This window comes from Falco naumanni, chromosome 10 (genome assembly GCF_017639655.2).
Source record: "Falco naumanni isolate bFalNau1 chromosome 10, bFalNau1.pat, whole genome shotgun sequence".
NCBI classification, from domain to species: domain Eukaryota; kingdom Metazoa; phylum Chordata; class Aves; order Falconiformes; family Falconidae; genus Falco; species Falco naumanni.
This window is the reverse complement of record NC_054063.1, coordinates 17,862,558-17,883,779: the sequence shown is the minus strand read 5'-3', so window position 1 is coordinate 17,883,779 and position 21,222 is coordinate 17,862,558. Positions and strand designations below refer to the sequence as shown.

The 21,222-nt window shown below is 41.9% G+C and overlaps 1 protein-coding gene across 9 annotated transcripts in view; it reads left to right on the top strand.

The window, feature by feature from the left end:
* Positions 1-1,033: 1,033 nt before the first annotated feature.
* The window catches only part of SHANK2 (SH3 and multiple ankyrin repeat domains 2), a 354,480-nt gene continuing 334,291 nt past the window's right edge, over positions 1,034-21,222 (top strand). For 7 of the 9 annotated variants that reach the window (XM_040608432.1, XM_040608431.1, XM_040608430.1 and 4 more), the window contains exons 1-2: positions 1,556-1,686; positions 10,874-11,004. The gene's annotated coding sequence lies outside the window, so the exon portion shown is untranslated. Of the gene's footprint in view, positions 1,415-1,555; positions 1,687-1,835; positions 2,073-10,873; positions 11,005-21,222 lie in introns of those variants that run through there. The other 2 variants (XM_040608429.1, XM_040608428.1) reach the window with 2 other exon arrangements.

Here is a 21,222-nt window from a genome sequence, read left to right as displayed (position 1 = left end):
TCATAGCACACAGTTTAATGTTCATTAATATTTATAAGGTAACATAGTTGCTCTGTGTATATTAAAGAATGTTCTCCTTTTCAAGGACATATCTTGTTTAAAAAGAGCCATTTGAGAGCTACTGTAGTAAAAAGTTTTGTAACTATACAAAGAGTTCAGAAGGTCCAAAAGTGAGTTGCTAAAGGTATTTACATGTGTTTTGTGTTCTATTTACTTTGACATGGCTTATATAGAAAAAATACAGCGAGAATTGTTGTTTTAGAAGTTCAGCGTGGTATTGTGCCTACGGGTGGACTCCTTCAAGTGGTCTAAAATCCAGATTCTTGCATGGAGTAACTTAGTGCAAATTTGAAGTGGCGTTACTGATTCAAAATCTGTGTCATTTGGGTTTGAGGATAAAAAGTCAAAGGTGCGGCCTTTTGAGAAAACGTTTTGCTGAGTACTGGTCTTGACTTTTTGCATCTGTCTCAGACTATGGGTCTCACATCTCCCAGTCCTTTCAGTGGCTTGAACAGCGATCCTAGCTCGGAATGAGTGTTTCCAGAAGTGAGGGGTTGGAGATCAGCTGGTGCCATCACCAGTGGTGGTGCGTTCAGGATGGCCCGTGGAGCCGTGGCTGCCCCCCGGGTGCAGGTGCATGACGTTTGGGAAGATGTGGAGAAACGGCAGCAGCGCATGCACTGCAGGAGTGGGCAGGATTGGTGAGTCACACGTGTGGCCTGTGTGCTCCCCATGGCACTGGTGTCCACATCTCCATCCTGGATTTCCCCTCAGCTTGAGATTTGTGGTCCCTGTGCCTACCCCACACTTGGATCTCCTCACAGGCTGAGCCTGACACCTCCCGTTCCTCTATGAAATCAATGTGTCAGCAGAACTTTCTGACTTCTGGCGTCAGTTGGTAGATATTCACCCCTAGCAGTGGTGGAGTTAGCTGCTGTGTGGTTCTGCAAGCCGGGTTGCCAGCCAGAGCCTCATAGCTGGCAGCTGCCCGGTACCTGCGCCTCGTTGGTCTGAGGAGATCTGAGGGGTGCTGGGTGCCCGTTCCAGCCCTGAGGAGATCTGAGGGGTGCTGGGTGCCCGTTCCAGCCCTGAGGAGATCTGAGGGGTGCTGGGTGCCCGTTCCAGCAGAGGGTGGCTGGACCCGCCAGTGCAGCCCCTCAGCACTTGCTGTGCGCTGTCGGCGCCACACGCCGAGGAGAGCGGGGGAAGCAAGATGAAGAACTAAAAGAAAAACTCACGAAAACTGAGTCTGCAGGGACGGGCGCTGGCTGAGACTGCCGAGCTGCCCGGCAGCTCTCCGGGCCCCCGGACTGAGCCAGCCCCGATGAAAATGCAAGTATCCCGGCGGCGCGCCGGTCGCCCTGTTGCTTCCGCGGGACCGGGGGAGGGCGGAGAGGAATGGCGGGAGCAGCCGGTAAGCACAGCGGCGGAGGGCACCGACGGCAGGGAGGGGGCCGCCTAGGCACAGTGAGGCGGGCGCTGCCTGTCTGAGCGCGGGGGGGCGGCTCCCCGGCCCGGCTCCCCCCGCCCCCCGCTTCGCCCCGAGAAACGCGGCCCCGCCGAGCCTGGGCGGCGGTAGCGTGGGGGCAGCCAGGCGTGAGCAGAGCGCTGTCCCCACCGTCCCCTCACAGCTTCCCGCGTTCTGCCCGATGCCCCCTCACAGCTTCCCGCCCTGTCCCGCGCCAGGTAGGCAGAGCCCGGGGTGGGGGGCCTGCTGAGGCGGGAGCCGCAGAGTGAGGCGTACGCCCTGTAGGCGGCGGTTCGGGGGACCGGCTCTCGGTGGCTGTTCCCCCCGCCTTGTACGGAGGCAGGTGAAACAAGGGAGGACGGGACGGGACGGGGGAGGCTTCGGCAGGGACCCCCCCCTGGAACCCCGTGAGGCTGAGCTGTGTGGAGGCGGGCTCCCTGTTAGCCCCTGGACTTTGGCGGCGGAGTTTCGCTAGCTTGTCGGGGCGGGCAGCGCAGCCTGGCACCCGGGGACGGCGGCGGGCAGGGGCGGGAGATGCCGCTTGGCTGGAAGGCGCCTTCCTGTCCTCGTTGCTAGCTGGGGATGGGAGCGGCGAAGCGGCACGGTTAGGGCTGTTGAGGGTGGCTGTGAGGGGGCGCGTGGGCGTGAGGCGGTGGGCGTGAGGGGGGGCGCGTGGCCGTGAGGCGGTGGGAGTGAGGGGGGGGCGCGTGGCCGTGAGGCGGTGGGAGTGAGGGGGGGGGCGCGTGGCCGTGAGGCGGTGGGAGTGAGGGGGGGGCGCGTGGCCGTGAGGCGGTGGGCGTGAGGGGGGGTGCGTGGCCGTGAGAGGGGGTGCGCGGCCGTGAGGCGGCGGGAGTGAGTGAGGGGTGCGTGGCCATGAGGCGGTGGGGGTGAGGGGGGTGCGTGGCCGGGAGGAGGTGGCGAAGTGGAGGGTGAGGAGTGGGATGGACAGGCCAGGTACCGGCAGACCCCTGGCTCTCATATAGTGGGGGGGGGCTGGTGGACTGTGGGGGTACCAGTGCATCCATAAGCAGTGCTAAATCCTCGCTCGCAGCAGAGTGACCTTCCCTTGTCCTGTTTGTATGATTCTGTGAGTGGCAGGGTGAGGTAGGAGAGGGGAAAGCGATCGGAGTGTGAGTGGCAGGAAGGTGCTCTGTGAGGGCTCAGTGGAATAGTAAAAGCAGTGGGAAATTCAGTCAGCTGCTGCTGGGCTGTTGGCATGCTTAGTCCGAAACACCTGTGTAAGTAGGCCCTGCTCTTTTAACAGAGAAGTCACAAAACTTCCCTGCAAGTAACAAAACCTGTGAATTTATTATTCTGCATGTTTTTACATCCTTTCCTTTTTTTAGATCTTCCTTTTCTTCTTTCTTGTGGTCACTGCTCTGTTTAACTTCTCTCAGAATAACCTGCCTTGCTGAAGGGAGTCTTTGTCAGGGAAAAAAAAAAAGTCCTCAAAAATAAATGCTACCTTTGTTTAAAGCTGTTTGTGGATCAAGGTTGTGACTTAACTGTGAAAGAACATGGCTCTCCTTTAAAAACACAACAGCACATTAAAACAATCAAAGTCTTGGGAGGTAACTAGGCTGAAATGCAATTCAGCAGTGTGAGACTTTAATGTAGGTTTTACAGTACCTCATCTCTCTTGTGAATAAATATATAATTAGTGGTAGGCCTTTTTGCAGCTTTTCTTTTTGTGTTTTATTTGAAGGAGTCCTTCACGGTAGAAGTTACAATACTTTTAATCTTTCCCACTTTCTTCTGAGGACTGTAGCTATGTCTTTAGGCATTTATGTTTTTATGGTATGCTACGTTATTTTATTGGTACAGAATGTTATTTTAAAACCTGTTGTGTGTTGGTGAGTGGATTAGATTTCCTGTGGACCTGAGTTGGACTTGTGATTGTCTAATTGCCTATGATTGTGAAGAATGAGAATCAATAAACAATGTCATCCTTCTAGTCTCAAGTTCCTCCTCTAATAAATTTGTATTATCTAGCACAGCATGGCCTTAATCTGCTTGCCATTGTGGAACAAATAATAGAGAATAGTGCATAGCATTGTTACACCTGAGGGAGTATGTAGACGAAGCAGCTGTGGCTGTTGCCTAGTCTGCCAGGAGCATGGTCTTCAGGCCCACTGAGGCACTGATGAACGCCCCACCTCCTGTCTGCAGTGAGAGACTGGGAGCACTTCCACATCCACTGGCTTGCGTGTAATAGGAGACAGCAAGAAAATGGGTTATAGATCCACCCCTTCCAGGTTTCTGTTCTGTCTAAAAGTTGCAGAAATCTGGAGTACTTGCTGTTAAATTTTTCAATGTATTGCTGGACACCACTGTAACAGTTTTCAGGCTTGGGTATGGATGTGAGTGGAAGCTAGTAGGTCCTCATAATCTCTGAAACATAGTGAGTTTTAAACAGACACCTGTATGCATTTTATAGCTCCAAAGGTACCGAAGTCCTAGCGGTCCTCCTGGATGTCATAGGACATTAGCTTTACCCATATCTTCTGTATTAAAAATCCAAGGACTCCAGTTAAGCCAAATATATTAACATCCCTGAAATCAAATGAGAGCACAAACCACAGAGTGTAGGGAAACAGAGATGATGTCAGTGCTCAGTTCCTTGCAGTGGCAGGAGGGGATGAGGAGGTTAGCTGGATCCCAGTTAGGAGAAGCACTCCTGATCTTTCTGATCTTGCAGAAAGAGTCAAAATGGCCTCAAAAGGCCTTTGCTGAATATGGGCAACACTCTTCCCACTCCCAAATTTGAGGGCACATATAATCTTGCGTATTATTAGGTATAAGGACCATCTAGGCATTTGCAAGGGTTTTCTGCAGCACCTTCAAACTACAGTGCAGCTTTGGTATTTCTTCTCTAGCCACAGCTGGTCTGAGGGTTTAGAAGGATTAAGCTGAAAAAAAGTAGCAGCTGAATTTAGGTAGCCAGTCTTAAAGACTGGCCAAATTCCTGCACGCCTCTTCCAGGTGTTTTGCTGTAAACTAGAATTCAAAGCCCATGAAGATACAGCTGAGAGTCAGGGCCATCTGACAAATTCTTTGCATCAGTTCTGACTTGGTGTTTTGATAGCCTTTGCTTTATGTCACAGTACTCATGCTTTCCCCTGCTATTAGGTCCCAAAAAAATGCTTTTTAATTTCTTCAGGTTGATTACCCTCTGCCTCTGTCCCAGCTTTTCTCTTTTTTTTTTTTTACCACATTTGTGCTTATGTGTCTCACAGCTGAGATTATTCAAGCTTTCTGTATTCCTTTTATTTTACAAATTTCTCAGATGCTGTAACCCCTGGATTAGATCCTAGATCTATCTGGGTTTAGACAACGTGGGGTTAGATCTTAGATCCCCCACTCAGAAATAGCCCTAGCTCTTTCTCGCTGTGGGCTGCTTGCAGCTGGCAGCCACAGCACCGTCTGAGTAGTTCACATCTGGGAAATAGTACTTCTCACACTGTGTTCCTGATGTGGGTGGTTCTGTGGCTTTAGAGCCCTTTAGGATGTGCCTCAGGTAAGGTGTCTGTAGGCTATCTGGGATGTGAGGAGAGTGGAGGGCTGGGAGGTGTGGTGCTTCTTCTCCAGATCAACTAAGAGTGGTCTGAAGAAGAGAAGGTTAATTATGCAAGAGACTCCAATGGCTTGATCAAATTTCTTTCTTAAGTTTCATTGGCAGACTTCAGTTTCACTGCTTCTGCTATTATGTTGGGGTGTTGGATGAGTGTTAGCTGTGTAACAGACTGAGTTTCAAGAGAAGCCCCTCAGAGTCCCAGTGTGACGTAGGCCTTCACATCAAACTAGTTTTCCATTAATTAAAAAAGCATGCACCCTAGATAGTGTGAACTCTTTGGTAAGGATAGTAAAGACAAGGTATTTATCTTCAGCCTTTTAATACTTTTTTTTTGACCTTTGCTTATTTCTTCTGTGTTAGTTATTCATGTCTCTTGCATATCTGAAACATCTTTGCTGAAACCTACAGGAGGATCATTGCTCTATTTTCTAACGTCTCAATCTTGTCCTAATCAAAAATGTAAATACTCGCATAATGATTTGCATGTGATTAACTTCAGAAAAACACTGTCATACTAAAATCAGTGTTTTTTGGAATCTAATTTTCCTGTCTGCCTGAGAAGTAGCACCTGGAATTCGTAAACGAAGAATTCTGAAAATATAAACTGCTTTCAGCACTGCTGTTTACTGTCTGCATTTTTCAGTTCAGCCTGGGAAGAACGGTAATTTAAAAATATGATGATGGTGATTTTTCTAACCAGTTTCTCTCTTCAGTCTTCATAAAAAGCATCATTGCTTTTTTATTTAAAAATGAACAGGCTTATCATGGTATATACTTATGCTAAGCTTGCCAGCACTGATCTCGTGATCATTTATGAACACAGCATCTAACCCATTCCAGAAGTTTCAGGGAAAGTAAGTACGCCTGTGGACAGAAACTTGCAGATTTTGGGGAATACAGGGAAACCATGAGAAAATAATGCCATTGGAGCTAGGGCAGCAGTGTAGCTGACCTTGGATTTCAGTTTCCCTAGCACAAAGCTTTGTGTATAAACTGGAAGATCAGGCTGTGAGCCTCTGTATGGAGCAATCAGTAGACAAGGATACGACGCAGGCGCTTTGCCAGCAGTTGACACAAGTGGTTTTGCTTGATGTCAGAGATGCTGATAGTAAAAATTCTTGGGTACTCACTTGGTTGTGGAGATGATTGTCACTGACATCTCGGAGATGCTGAGTACATGAATTTGACACAGTCTTTCTATCTTTTAAGAATACGCAGATGAGATTTAATTCATGTTAAAAACCTAGGGTCTGAACTGAGCCCTTGATGTGCATCATTTGCTCAGAACTCTGGTCTTGTTTTAATAGGCTGCTTTCAAGTCAGTGAGTCTGTAAGCCAGCACAGAGTTACTTTGGATCAGATGCCACAGCGTATAAGGGCTATCCCTATCTGTAAGCACTCAGTCTTTGAAAACAGGACTATCAGCAGTACAGCAAATACTGTGTGCTGCTGGAGTGTGTTATACTGTTGGTTACAAATGCACGTTTTGGACCTCTTAGAGCAAACAGAAAGTGCCACTGTTATTGATGATTCCATACAGCAGCTTTAACAAGTCTTTTCTTTCAGGAAAGAGGAGAAACCTGTACAATGTTTCTGTTGATACAAATAAAGACTTACTTCTAAATGGTGAGATAAAACATAAGGCAAGCTGTGGGTCAGATTTAAGTTCAGGTTATATTTGAAAAAGTATTTCAATTTTTTTTTTGCTGTGACACATTTAGCATATGGTTCCGCCTGATGCCTAAGATGTGGTAGCTGTATTTCACGTTCAACATTGTTTCTAATAAATTTCTGTATTAGAAGTAAATAGTATATGATCTTTTCACTTAAAAAAAAACCCCGTCAACCACTTTTTTTGGAAACCAATGAAGTTTTTAGAAACCAACTAGGCTACTCTGTCTTTTTGATGGAAAGGAGCATGGGAGAGCAGTGCACCCATGTTCACTCCTGAGTATTTTTCTTGTGTGTAGGGGTCTGTTGCAGTGTATGAGGAAATGTGCATTGTGCTCAGCAGTGTGAGCGTGCTGGGAGGATCTTGATAAATGTGCATGGTTGAGCAATATATGCTTAATGAGGGAATGCTGAGTGATGTAGTAAGTATTGTGCCAACACCTTCTTGGAGGCACCAGAGACTGTGCCTTTACAATTAAATAAATTAGGCCAGTGGCTGTTCTCCATCCCTGAGGCCAAATGGTGCAGCACAGCTCTCTCCCATGCACCTGAGCTCACTTCCTTTCCAAAATGGCATGGCAGTGACCAGACTGTCAGTTGGGGATGGAGCCTGGGGTTTCCGAGTGCCCAAGCTTTGACTGTTCACTTGCTCTCTGGGATCCCAGGGTGAGCAGGCAAAAAACATGCTAGTGAGAGTGCAGGCAATTAATCCATGTAAACAATCTCTGTGCAGTTTTGTTTATTAGTAAAGCTGTAGCCGTAATATTCAAGACCTGTGGCATTACTTTTCTGAAATTTGTTATTGCACTTTCATGTAGAAGGGGTTGTCTTATATAATTGATTTAAACCATTTTATTCCTATGTTTGGATTGTAAATGTCTCTGATTTAGGGTTTGGTAACACTGTTATGCTTAGCCATGTACACCAGTTCGTTGCTGCAATTTCAGAATCATAGTGTATGCATGCTTTTTGTTTAATTAAACTTTGCTGACAAAATATCAGCAGAGTGAGTACTTGACAAAATTTGAGAATTGTAATGAGGATGCAGTCATTATGGAAATACAGTTCTGGGACTAACATCCTTTCAATTGCAAACAGACAATATTTACTCTGAGTAAATTTTGGAAGTGAACCTCAGAAAAACAGTTAAGTGGTATTCTTATTTTCAGCACTGAGACTGTGAAGCTGTGGAACCAGCCGTTTAAGCTTTAAGTTTAAAGTTTAGTCACCAGAGTAGAACAGAGAATATGTTCAACATTCCTTAATCTGATTATCAAGATATTCCTCCTTTAATTTTTGTTAACACTGCAATATAAATACTTTAAATCACCCAGCTGTTCCACTGTCATGACTTTTACATAGGGATGTGAGAAGAGGCTGTGTATCTTGAATAGTTTGTGACTTCTGCTGATCATCCTTTTACATTGTTAAGTCTCAGGTAGGGAGATCTGTATCTGGGTAATTTATAATGCCGATGGTCACTGATGGGTTGTACAAGCTGGAATGAAGCCCAGTTAGAGTACTGAGGGGGGAAAAAGGGTAGGTGATGAAAAGAAGCAAACATGACAGATATTAAAGAAGGAGAGAGGTAGAGATGGAGGGAAATGATGCAGAGTGAAGCCTACCACAGTTAAGCTGTTGCATTATGTTAATCATAACCAGGGAGAAAGTGTTTGCTGACCTTAATGTGAGACGTGTAGGTAAAAATAATCAGTGGAAAAGGCAACAAGAGAAGTGAAAAAGGTCCTTAAAATGCCATGTATTTAATCCTGCTGGTAAAAGAATGTCTGTTGCTGGTGAAAACTAACATCTCTGTTTCCCACCGTGTAAGAAATGTAAACTTCTTTCCCAAATTTCGCTTTACTACTTACACACTTTTTGGCTTTCTGCATTTCTGATTGAACTGGTGTTCAGTTTCTTCATTAAGCTGTAAAAGTGGCAGTTAGTTTTGCAGCTAAAAGTCTATGATGTTGACTTGGGTGTAAAAGACTCAAAGTTACTCGCCCCTTTTTGGGAAACATTTTAAATGTCTCCTGTCAGATTTTTTTTTGGTAAGAAATCTGGACCAGTTGTCTTGGTAGCTTAAGGTGCCACTTACAGTGCATTATATACTGGCTCCAATCTAATTCTTAAGCAAAATGTAGGCTACAATTAAACTAGGCATATAATTAAAGAATTTGAGATAAGACTTTTCTGGGTACAAAAAGATGCTTTTGTAATGAGAAAAGCATGTGCTCAGATCCCATCAACCTATTTTAAAAGGAGGGCTGATTGCAGAAACTGTGTTGCGCAGTAGGCTGTTAGTGAATTATGTTGATGTTCTTCATACATGTATTTTGAAGGCAGCTTTTCCAGTGGGGGAGAGTGATGTGAATAGGGTGTGTCTCTGGAAACCATGTTGCATTTTGGTTAACAGTTGCAATTTGGTTAAAATTGTTGTGTATTAATGTTTTCCCATTTCCCCACCATTTTCAAATGTTTTACTGACCACTGTAAAATATGGAGATTTTTGTTCAGTTAATCCAAAAGAGTACACTGAGTTTTTCCACCATATAACGCCCCTTATGAAGTTATGAAACTGGAGGGGTTTCCACCCAAGTTGCGCCCCACTGCCATGCCACAGGTAGGGAGGAGGAATCAGACGCCTGCCACTACCGCTTGCCTCCTCTCTGGAGAGGGCCTTTCAAAAGACCTGATTTGATGAAAAATGGAGTATAATAAAACTTGTGCCGCTTGCCAGCATTCATATTACTCCCAGGACATGTCCTTACAGCTTTGATGTCAGCAGTAAGAGTAAATTTTAAACTGACAGGTAACTGACCTGTGGAAATCTTCCACTAGCTCTTTTAGACCAGCTACTTTCCAATTAGGTTCCCCTTACAGAATTCTGTAGCAAGCTTAGTAATTTGGCCCATTAATTTAGTGTAGCCTGTATACATATCTGTAGCTATTATTTCTGAAAATAGATTTTTAAGTACACTGTAAATGATTGTAGCTGTAAGAAACATTATGTTTCTCTTAAATGATATCTATCCAATTAGACAGTATTCTCATAGGATATGACTTTGGTGTAGTATATTGTTATTAGTTTTGTTAGTATGCATTACTTTAATAAGTCTGCAGAATGAGCCTACCATCAGTGCAGTGGACTGTACAATTTCTGTCTTCTCCAGGAAATATTAAGATAGGGTTTTCTGAAGCATATTATAACTTGAAAAACATAAGCAAGAAGATGGCAACCTTTCCTACTACTGATAGTCACAAATTCTTTGTTGTCTGTTGTCTCTTCCTAGGAGTAATAAGAAAGAAAAGTGATTGCTGGCCAATTAGTTTTTTGGGTTTCTTTTTTAACTTTGGTTGTTTTATATATTTCTCAGTACAAATGTCTTGTATTAACTCCCAGAAGCTGGAATTTCTGTGGGAGCAACAGAAGTTGATGTGTGCCCAAAGACCTTAATTCGGCTCAGTCATTGCCCCTCTCCTGTTATGTACTGTTACGCTGTTGTGCTGATTAGACTTGAAAAAGTTAAAAAGTTTAAAATGAAATGGCGATGCTTTTTGGAAGACAAGGCTTGTCTACCTGTCTACTGCAGGCAATTGCAGTTTATAAGCATGTAATTCATATTAGGATCAGCAAGATATGTCAGTTGTGGGTTCCTGACAGGGAGTATCTAGATAAGGACTCAAGCAAAGAGACAGCCTTTTTGTTTTTTTTCACTGCCTGCTTTCATAATGAAGTAGGGCCAGAAACGAAGGCAAAATTGTAGCCTAAACTGAATGGCTTACAGGGCTTTACTGCTTTAAAATGCATTTAATTAGTGGTTTAGACTGCCTACAATGGTGAATGGAGAAATGGTCCTTCTGGAGGGCTCTTCTTTTCATGTAGCTCAGCCATCTCTGCAAGGTGAGTTTATCTTTCCCATCAGAGCTTGCAGGGATAGCTGCTTGGCAGGGTTGGCAGACCTGGCTCCTGTATCCCATAAAAATCTGCATTTGTGCTTCAGTAACTCTCTGGCTTGAGAAGGGAGGATCTGAGGAGCTTCGGGGTAGGAGGCTGGCTGCTCCGCTCACCATCGTCTTCTCTCTAAAATGGGCCTGAAACCTGCTTAGGAAATCAACAGCCCACAGAAATTTAATACTTTCTCGTTTCTCACTTTCAGCCCTGTTACATCCACTTGATCCATTCGCTCCCCATTGGAAAGCACAAACCCAGCAGGACAGAGAAGTGGCCTGTAGGCTCGCCTTCGTGGGCACCAACCGCCATATGTACAACTCTGCTCCTGAATGTGAGGTAAAGTTATCTGGGAGGGAGAGGCTTCTCACGTGAGGGAAGAGCGATGTCAAGGTCAGCTGAATATCCCTATTGGCCTTTCACCCCAAGAAGGTGTCTCACACCTGTGGGTGCTGTTGCTGGTTTTTTCCCTCTGTTTTCTTTCCCTTGGCTGTAAATCTGAGATCCCCCTGTTATTGTCCTCTTTGTAGTTAGAATTGTGTGAGGGATTAGGGCTGATGATGGAAAGGCAGCCATCTGTCTCCTACAGTCTCACCTTAGTTTCAAAGCCTCCTATGATTCCCACTGCTGTTGATAGTTGGTGCATATGATCTTTATGGGTTGTTGTCTGATGTCTGCCAGTTTGCCAGCCTGTAGTTGAGGTGTTATCTATGCTTTGCAAATATTGCGAGCACCACCTGCAAAACTGATCAGAACCTAACATTTTTCTGTGTGATGAAAAAGCATCACAGAAGAAAAATACGGTGTAAACCATCATTAAATTAAACTCATCAAACTACTCTTTGCTTTCCTTTTTGCAAAGCTCCCTTACTTGCCAAACTAGATAGGACAAAAAAAAAAAGCCAGTTATGCTGAGTGTAGCAGTTTAGTGATGTTCCCAGGTCTCGATAATACACTTTTAGCAGAAAATGCTAAAAATGCTGACTTTTTTTGTAGTTTGTTCATGCTTACTATTTTTGTTCAGTGACAGAATGTTGTGTAGTACAAAACAACATGTGTAGCAGTATATTAATGATATTTATATTTATTGATACCTAAAGTTCTATAAATTTTACCCTAAACTAAAAATAATACCTTACTGAGCCCTCAGATACCAACGTTTCCTTACTGATCACCTGGGAGTGTTAAGATGGTACCGTGAGGTCTAGTCTAATTAAATGGCCTTTCATAATTTATATTGCATATCAGTGTAATCGTTAACGCAAACCTTGCTCCACAGTGTTGTTGCAATTGTTGTTGGGTTTGTATGTGTTGTGTTCCCCCCCACCCCAGCCTTTTTAGCGTTTGGCTACAGTTGAAATGTTTATGAAATTACTGTTCAGTATTTCAGCTTCCCTCCAGTCCTGTCAGCTCTCACTTTGAAATCTACTTTTTAATCTCTCTCTCTCTCCCCCCACCCCTGACTTTGCCTCATATCTCAGTAAGTAAATAGAAATTGTAATACTATGAAAAGTTTGTGGAGTGAGAAGCATCACATAAACTTTTGAATATGTAATTTCTGAAAGGCATCTAGTCAATTGGTGACCAGAGGAGTGAACAACTTTACTTGTTTTGTAGACCTTTATTTATATGCCAGTTGGTTAAGAGATAAGGACTTCAGATTTCCATGTGAATATTACATCTTTCCTTGAATGATAAAGAAATTCTGCAATTGTAGAATCAGATTCACAGGTGCAAAACAACAAGAAAATAAAGCTCAACATGAAAATTAACAGAATTGAATTTAATTCCTGCTTTAGACTTGCTTTCCACTGAGTCTATGGAATCACATCAGTGGGAGAGCTTGGGTCCCCTTGGGCAGCTCTGTCTGATGCGCAGGTTCCTGATTTCCTAAACATCTTGCATTTCGGTGTGTTCAGTCTGTGTGCTTCACCCACAGATTAATTTTATCAGTTTCTCACAAACTGTACACAAATGTTGCATTGATAGCCGCAAATATATACAAGCATGTTTGTGATCCAGTAGCACCTAGAGGTGTTGAACAGGTGGCATTTTGTCCTGCTATGTACCATACAGAGCATTGATTTTGCCTTGAAAGCTGTCTGGTTGAAATGTAATTTAAAGATCGAATGTAAAAAAAACCCAAAACAGCAGTAGAGCTGGAGAAAGTAATCAATATATACAACCCTGCTGTAATAAAATATGGGCATAGTTTTGTCAGCTTAAACCATACTAATGTTCTTTCAAAATTAGTAAGTTTGTATGAAATACTTGAATGATATCATGCATTTAGAAAATCATAACCACTGAAGTGAGTTTATTGGGTAACAATAAATATTGTCTGCAGGAAAAAAAAGCCCCATTTTGTACATTTTTGCTCCATGGCTGTCTTGTATACTTGATACTCTGCCATGTGAAAAAGTCTGAGAGGCTGCCACAGTGGATGCCCCACGCCTTGTACTCTGCTGGTGTGTGAGGGTTATTTGGTTAATGCTTATTTTCATTTCAGACTTAGGAGCTTGTAGAGTCTCTGTCACTGAACACTTGTAAGAACAAGTAAGAGAGACCTCTTGGCATATCCGTAGGTGTATTTTATCTTGCTTAGGGGCAGAGAGTGCAGTAAACACCACCTTGAAGTCTGTTTGGCCCTAATTTGCCTAGTATTCAATCTGTCTCAAGTGGTCAGCTAAAAGCTTGCTGGTAAATAGTTCATGAAGCTGAGAAAGTGTAATTGAATTTATTTTTCTTGAAGAAATTTATTCACTGAACGTTACATACAAGTTTTTTCTACTGATGATAATCAGTTAATTGTTTCTCCGGAATTTCTTCATTAATTCACCTGTGTGTGAGGAAGATCAAAATCACTTGTTCATTTATGTAAAGCATTTTGCTAAAAGAACATGTAGCTCTGTTTGGGAGGGGTGTAAATTCCTGCTCTAGTTTCTGGATGTAGATCATTTAATTAATGGACTGGCTGCTAATGGGGACATGCCTTTAATTCAGGCTTTCTTAAAAAGGACAGAGTGGCAAATTCCTGGCAACCTTACTGAATTATAATGCTTGCAGAAGAGTCACTAAACTAGTTAAATGTTCTAGATGCATTGATCAGTTGTTTATAGTCAGATAAATGCCAACAGAATGTCTGTATGCCCTGGTTGGAGTGGCTCAGAGGTAGGTGGAGAGACTGTTGGTATTGTCATATCTGGCAGTATATAAAACTCACTGGAATGCTTGAAATTACCTTTCCATGTACTTCTCTTCCTTTGCAAAGGACATAATGATTTCTTAGGTCATGATGGAATGTGTTGCTCCCAGGACTGTTCAGTGAGGTCTCCTAAACACCGCCATTAGGGTGGTCCATCCTTTGTAAAATGCTTAGGTTTCTGTAAAGAGAAAAGAGTGCGGTGGCCTAACAACAATTGTTTTTAATGTCTTGAAAAGGATAAAAAAGAATGTGTCTCAAAACCAGTGAAAATAAAATTGTATATAAGCATTTGAGAGTTATGTGCATTTGGAACCTTTTATTTTTTTCTTTTCTATTGCATCCCAAGCCACAATAATGACAGCAATCCCAAAATCAGGCATTAGTAAGGCACAAGCTTTTTGTGTAGTACATTTAAACTCAGTATCAGAGAAGCATGCAGAAGAAGAGCTTCTGCTGACTTTTATTTAGTTCTACCAAAGTGGATGTTATTTTAGTTCTACTGGCATACTCTGAAAAGAAGCTGAGAAGTTAGGTTTCAATAGGATTTTAGAAGTTTTATTATGGCAAAAAAACCCTCACCCAAGTTTAATTTTTAGTTTGTCTTACCCAATGCATTCACATCCACTTTGTCCCTTGCCAGGAAAAAAATCTTAACTACTCTGTGTTTCATTTCTTATTTATTGGATTGCATTCCAGAATTGCTTGGAGATTGCTGTTGTAAATGTCATTGGTTTGTGCTCAGGGAAGTATAACCTACCAGAGTTTATGTTAAAAGTTTTCTTCTTTTCTCAACAGAAATTTAACAGGCAGTTAAAACCAGAGGCTGCAAAAGCCTTCAGGCCAGGCAAATATGGGAAAGAGAAATACAGAGCAGCTATCACTCGGAATTGGGCATGGTGGAAGGAGTAGGACTGGTTCCCTTGCAGAACAATCCTGGAGCTAGAGTAGCCAAAGAGTGATGAAGCTGAAAGTCAAACATTATCATTCTTTGAACTGTCTGGGCTTATTCTGACCTAAGCCATGCAGGGAGAAAGGGTAGTGTATAGCTATAGGACACTTGCATTAGACCTGGTTATAGGGACTGTCATGAACGTCAGCTGTCCTTTATTAAACAGTGATTCAAATATGTTGTAACTGTATCCTTTATTTGAAGATTTAACAGAGGTGATAGGTGTTGTAATAGGGGATTAGATTGTATAGGTCTGAGATGATAAGGAAAAAAATATGCTTGTGGTTTGAGATAAGTATAGACGAAACCCAAGAGTCTCATCTGAATCATCAAATTATATTATTCATGTAAACTTGTGTGATCCTTCAACAACAAAAGGCTTCAGGGATGTCAATAATGTTGACTGCGCTATATAAATTGCCTTAAGCAATATGAGTAAAAGTTGTTTTTGTTTTTTTAAAAAGTTTATATTGGCTAAGACTGATGCTTAGAGAAAGACTTTACAAATAGGACAAATATACTGCAATATGTCCCATTTTGGCCTCTTAGCATTGTGTTTCAGGCAGCTTATTTAAAGCTCAACCGTGTAACCTGTGTGCAGAACAGTTACTTGGTGAACTCAGGTTGGTACGTGATTTGTTTTCTCGGGATCTCAGATGTCTGCATGTCAGCTATGCCATGGAGGGATGGATTGCATGCCAATACCTGCTGTATTATGTTATATAAGTTCTAATTTTAAGGGATGCTTGTTTTAATTTTCAGAGATCTACATCTTATTAGGCATGAACAAGAAGGTCTGAGAAGAGGAATGGGTGCATATGCATATGCCACACCTAGTGTGGCATAATTCTTTAATACTATGTGTATCTGCATCTGGTGAAAGGATGTAGTAGAGCTGGACAAGGCACAAAGGGAGTATGAAGAAGCTGTGGCTTAAGTTTGGAGAGGAGAAGGCTGAGTGCAAAAGAATTGAGGTTTTCAAAATCATGAAGGTGGTGATTAAGTGTGTGTGTAACTGTTGTTTGTTGAGTTCTGCAACATGAGAGCTAAACACTAGAATTTCTAGATGAAATTGGTAGATTGGTTTAGAGAAAGGACATTTTTGCACAGTGGATGTTGTACTGTATGGGTGTTGTAGCATGTGACTACTGAGGCAAAACTTCTAGTAAGGGTAAGAGACTTCTTGGAACAAAGCAAAAAGATTTCCGCTAATGCCCTGTGAGTAGGATTGGGGTAAACCCAGACCACTACATCTGAATACTGTTGAACTGGGAAGTGTATTGATGTCAGTTCCTTGCAGTAAGGAAATTTAGTCAATGCTGGCAACAAAGCATTACCAGCACAATGGTTGTTGGAAGACACTTAGGAATTGTGCTTTATATTGGGAGAAGAGAATCTGATATTTTTTTTTTCCTCTCTCTGTGAATAATGTCTTATTATATAGCAGGTTTTCAATGCATCTAGGAGCTCCGAAAGAAACCTTAGTGTTATGGGGAAACTCAGTAACCTCTTAATTGAAAATGTTACATTTCAGGTGGGACTTCTACTGATAATGTTGTGTTTTCAGCTATTAAAAATATTGTTTTCAAATTGAACGATAGATAATGAGCATAAATATCCCATTTGCTAATTATGATGCTAATAGGTCGTTAATAACTGATTCTGTTTGCACTTAGTGATGGTACTTAATTCAGGTTGCTTACTATTGTGTTTGCATTTATTGGTACTAATGAGGCATGCAAGGTAGTAATGTGATTTATCCACTGGAGATTTATCTGGAAAATAGTGCTATAAATGGTCCTTATTGTTTTCCCCTCAGTACCGTTTATTCAGTTTTCTGTCTCCTACTAATAATCAAATGGTTATAATTTCCATACCTGCAATTTCCATGCAAGTGTCCTGCAGAATTTATGTACAGAGAATGTTCTCTGTACTTCTGTTCAGTGCCATATTATTTTTTTCTGATTTGTCTGTGATTGGTAATGCTATAATGTTCATAATACCAATAAGAAAGTATATTGATATGACTCGTTGGAGTTGAGATGCTGTGTAGATAGCATCTGCTCACATCACACTGCTGTCAAGGAAGGTGAAGTGGAGGTGGGAGGTGGATAGAGAGAGACAGGGAGCAATGCAAGGTATGGTCAAACTGGACCATGGCAGGTGGGCTTGTTAATATAGTACCAAAACAGATTTTGGCTAGGTAACGATAGGCTACATTCATGGTTTTGCCATAGTGCTCATGGTATCTCTCCCAGCTGAAGCTGTGGCCCATAATCTCACTGAGGCAGTGATGTGGTATCTTCAGAGCCCTTGATGGGTTTTTCGCCAGGAATGTGTTCAGTTGTGCTTTGAACACATACTGAGCTTTGGTGACCAATGGTATTCTGTGGCAGTGAGTTCCTCAGCTTCACGGTATGTTTTGGGCTTGTGAGATTGACTTGCTGTTTCTTACTCTTTTTGTTAGAGGAGGTAGGAAGTACTCTGCTTGTTTTCTCCAGGCGCTCATAATGGCTCATACCTCTCAGTAAACTTTCACCAGGCTTAAAAAATTCTAGTACAGGTGGCTTTTTTTCTGTGCATGCAAGCTGTTTCATATATTTATTTTCTTGGCTGACTTCCTGTATCTTTTCTAGTTTCACCCTAGCCCTTTCAAGACTGGGAGGAAGCAAATGAAGACAGGGAAAGAACAGGGCCAGGACCTACATTTCATGTATTTATAATGTGACTTAATATCTTTTATTTTGTTCTTTATTTCTTTCTTAATATTCTAGTTATTCTTGTGAGTGCAGCGCATAAAACTGACATTTGCAAAATACTGTCTTGAATGTCAGTAATTAGCTCAGTTTCTGTTGCTGTATGTGTACAGCTGTTTTTGCCCATGTCACTTCATATTTATCAACTTCATACTCGATCTGCAATTTCCTTACCCGGTCATCACTTTCTCCCGTTGCCAGCTTTTTTCCTCCCTTCAGATTTGTCCTAGACCTTGTTGAACATTAAGCTGGAAACACTCAGAGAGTGATGTAAGTTTTGCTATTTGATGAAGCTCTGCAGACAACTAGTGATTCCTTCCCTGTAGGAAATAGGACCCAGAGCTGTTCTTTGGAGGAACAGCTCTCTTGGGAACCCCTCAGGATAGCTCAGAGAGGTCAGGCTGCTGAGATCTTACTCTGTGGATTATTGCCAGTAGTGGCTTTTACAGTTATTTTTTGTCCTTCCTGCTTTTATTTATTTCTTCCACTTAGCCAGAAAAGCATACTTGATCAACTGGAGATTAAAGAAGTGCTTAATGGAAGCCATATACATCTTTCAGCAAATGAGTATTTTTTATTTCACATGCGCAAATGGGATCTTTACAGTTCCAGATATTTTTTTTTTCTTTCTTTTAAAGTCTGTTCTGTACCTTAGAATTGTAGCTTGGGTCAGGGTGACACAGTGCAGCGTTAGCTTTGCTTAATTCCTGACAGACATACACCTTGTATTTTCAGGGGGAAGAAGAGAAGGGTTGTTTCTGTCTGAGATTGCATTTGAATCAAAGTACTTCGTTTCTCAGGGTAAAGATCACTCAAACAGAGGTTACAACTATGCTGTGAATATGAATATTGAATTCACTTCACAGATTACGTGCCCATATACAACTTTGGGACATATTAACATATATTTTTTCAGCATGGAAGGTCAGTTCTCCAAATAGAAATCTACGTATCTGTAGAGCTGCTTTAGTGATCTGCAGTAGCTGAGTGTCTATTTATAGGTATATATATGACTTTTTTTGTACTTTATTTTTTGGGGATGAGTTTTTGGAGTATTATATTATTTCATAGTATTTATAGGGTTAAACAAACAAATTTGTGGATAACAAAAAAGGTCATGTGGACAAGACTAACCTGTATATAGACAGATAAAAGCAGGGAAGGGAACAAGCTGTGAACAGAAGAAACACATGGCAGTGTGACCCCAATTTTGAAAGTTAGGGAAAAATGTATGTGCTTTCTTTCATTGTGTTTACACTTTCTATATTGTAGACAGATCCAAGTTTGTAAAAACTGAAGACCCTAAATTACATTCATAGTATGACTTAGGATACAGTGCTGAATAAATCCCCCATGGAAATAACAGCTGACATTCTGTGCAGTAGATCCTTACTGGAAAATCCAAACAAATAAACAAGTTGGTGTCTGTGTAACTTCATTTACTGACATACAATGCATGAGCAAGGATTTTATATCCGTGACTCAGATGATTTGTTGGTATTAATAAACGAAGTTCCGCTAATGTGCTAAATACCTCTGTGGTGATTCAGAGAAGGGACAGTATTTTTTATTTCTCCACAGAACCCAAGTCAGCAGACCTTAAATTCAATACTTGGATAATAAATGTGCCGAGTCATCATACATGGTCTACACAGCCACGTCTGTCTAGGCACATAACTAGCAAAAAGCTGAACAAGGCTCATTGGGATAGGAATTGCACAATCCATGTGAAGAAAGTGCAGCTGTGCAGTGGGGAGACAGATGGGTACAAGTGGCCTGCCAGAACTTAGTGCCAGTGCAACAAACAGCCTTACTGCAGAGCATAAAACCAGTGCATCACTGGTAACACCAGTCCAAAGCTTGTGCCTCAGTATCCATAATGGCAGCACAGTGCAGCCGTGTCTCATAGGTGCTTGACTGGAGACAGCTGGAGTCAAGCACTTCACTGAAAGGGTGGTCAAGCATTGGAAAAGGCTGCCCAGGGAGGTGGTGGAATCATCATCCCTGGAAGTGTTCAAAAAAAGCATAGATGTGGTGCTTAGAGACATGGTTAACGGTTGGACTTGATGATCTTAAATGTCTTTCCCAACTTAAATGATTCTATGAAGTGTCCTTCATGTAAAATGACAGACTGTCTTCTGAATGGTTTCTTTTTCTGCTATAATTATTCTGTCATGAAAATCTGAGTGTATTTTCAGCAAAAGTAAATAAGCATTGCATGATTTTGTTGATTGTCATGAATTTTATTTGTCTAACTTGAGATCTCCACTGAGATTTGTGTACATCTGTCAATTTTATTCTCCTTTCTCCCGTTCCTTTATCAGGGAAGATGTGTTTGTCTGGGAACAGTGACTTCCCTGGGGATGGTGCGTTGTTAATAAGACTCAGAATTGATACCTGCTTGTTTTGAACTGGGACTGTGATCTTAATACATTGCTTGCATGTTGCTATCCAAAATGTACAAAAACTTACGCATTTGTAAGCTGTGGAAAGCTTTTGTATTCTTTCATCTGTTGTGCTTCTGGTTTCATTGAACCTTGTTTGTTTGCTATCTGTACTCAAAAGGGAAAGAAGAGAATCCTATCCTAGGGTAAAATTATTCATTTAAAAGACAATGTATTGTCGGTACAGATGCCGAAGATCTGCTTCTGTTCTACATATCTGCTGTGTTAAAGCACACAAACACGTATTGTAATAAATGAGTTTAATCTTGTTGGACACCCTCTGATGTATATGGAGATAATCCCATTTAGGCAGCTCAAGAAATTCACAGAAATGTTTTGTTACTTGCTATACCTACTTACTCTGTTAAGTCTCATTCATTGTAAACTCTGCTCATAGCAAGTTATGAGGCTTGTGTTTTCTTGTGGTTTTATGTCTTCATCTGGTTCCCTTCCAGCTCACCACATTTCACAAGTAAAACGAAGACTGAATTAAGAAGCTAGGTCCCAGATCCTGTTGAATTGAGTGATTGCATTTGGGAGGCAAATGCCCTCCAGGAGTCTGCCTGAAATCTGCTGTAAGGGAAGGCTCACATGCTGCTTGTTTAAAGGGCATATTTCTCTGTACCATGTTAAGAGAATGAGAAAAACGTATCCCTGGTGATCTGGGATAAGCTGAACAACTTGTATTTTGATAAGCAACATGCATAATTTTTAAGTTTTGTGTGGTTATTGCTTTTTCTTGTTTGTTTTCCTTGTAACATTCTCCATGAAGAGACTGTGCACCATCAGATTAATTAGACCTGATGAATTTCTTGAGATCATGCGGCAGCAGCTCTTAACCTTTGTAGCTTGTTATATGCATGGTGATTGACTGCTAAACCTTAACAAAATTTTAAATTAGCACATGTTTTCTTTATTATTGACATGACTGTCACAGTATTTTTAGTCAGAACAGTTTAATCTTCATGACAGGTTATTTGAAATATATTGCTGCATTTTATCTTGCATTTCTGTTTCCTTTAAATACTGCTAGTAGGATATAAACTAGTTTATTTCTTCTGATAATGGTATGTGTTTTTCTTAACCAGATTTTTAACGCATCCCTGCCAAATACTAACAATCCTGTCCTAAGTGTGTTGCCAATAAACTGAACCAAATGGGAATGGCTTGACCTGTGTGTTCACACCACTGGAGTTGCAGGCA